Source organism: Gossypium arboreum, chromosome 5 (assembly GCF_025698485.1).
Source record: "Gossypium arboreum isolate Shixiya-1 chromosome 5, ASM2569848v2, whole genome shotgun sequence".
NCBI lineage: Eukaryota > Viridiplantae > Streptophyta > Magnoliopsida > Malvales > Malvaceae > Gossypium > Gossypium arboreum.
In genome coordinates, this window is record NC_069074.1 from 70,359,065 (window position 1) to 70,360,191 (window position 1,127).

Here is a 1,127-nt window from a genome sequence, read left to right on the forward strand (position 1 = left end):
TCACAGTTCAGAAATCAATTTGGTTAGTTAGCCTATCTGAGTTTTGAGCCCTTGGATCGACGCTTGTTGATTCTTAAGTGCTGTTTCAGTATTCTGAAAGTGAGTTTCAGACACCGAGATAAACTTTTTTAGCATCTTCTCAAGGTTCGGCTTCTTTTCCTGGTGATAAGGTGGTTGTTGAAAACTCAGAGGATGTTGTGGCCTTTGATTCCCTTGACCACCCCATGAGAAGTTGGGATGGTTCCTACAACCTGCATTATATGTGTTACTATATGGGTTATTTTGTGTATGCTCCTCCTCCATTTGAATCGTACCTCATCATTGTATGTACCTGAGTAGAACCACACAAACCGTCAATCTTTTTATTTAAGAGTTCTACCTAGTTAGATATCATAGTAACCGCATCGAGCTTGAAAACATCGGCTGCTTTCATCGGCTTTGTTCTCATGACTTGCCACTGATATTTATTCAGTGACATCTCTTCAATAAATTTGTAAGCCACTTCAGGTGTTTTGTTATCGATAAGTTGCCTTGTTGAGGGCTTCACGCCGTTGTAAAACGTTTGAACCAGCAGCCATAAAAGGTAACCCATGTTGAGGGCACCTTGTCAATAGGTCCTTGTATCTCTCCCATGCATCATAAAGTGTCTCTAGATCCATCTTCACAAAAGAAGAGATATCATTCCTCAACTTAGCCGTTTTAGCCGGTAAAAAATATTTAAGTAAAAATTTTGCAGTCATTTGCTCCCAAGTAGTGATTGACCCTCACGGTAACGAGTTTAACCACTGCTTAGCTTTGTTCCTCAACGAAAAGGGAAACAACCAAAGGCGAATGGCATCATCAAAAATGGCATTGATCACAAAAATGTCACAAAACTCTAAGAAATTTGGCAAATGAGTGTTTGGATCCTCGTCCTGCAAACCATCAAACTGAACAAACTGTTTGATCATTTGAATTGTGTTAGGTTTCATTTCAAAATTATTTGCAGCAACAGCAGGCCTAACTATACTTGACTCAGTTCCTGTTAAAGTAGGTTTCACATAATCATACATAGTGCATGCAGTTGGATTCTAATTTACTGGATCAGCAGCAATTGCAGGAGGTAGCGGATTTTCCTGATTTTTAGC

General features: G+C 39.5%; 1 non-coding gene across 1 annotated transcript; it reads left to right on the forward strand.

Moving 5' to 3' along the window:
• Nucleotides 1-585: 585 nt before the first annotated feature.
• Nucleotides 586-692, forward strand: LOC128293416 (small nucleolar RNA R71). The gene has a single exon (XR_008283598.1). It is a non-coding gene; the product is annotated as a small nucleolar RNA R71 (small nucleolar RNA).
• Nucleotides 693-1,127: the final 435 nt, after the last annotated feature.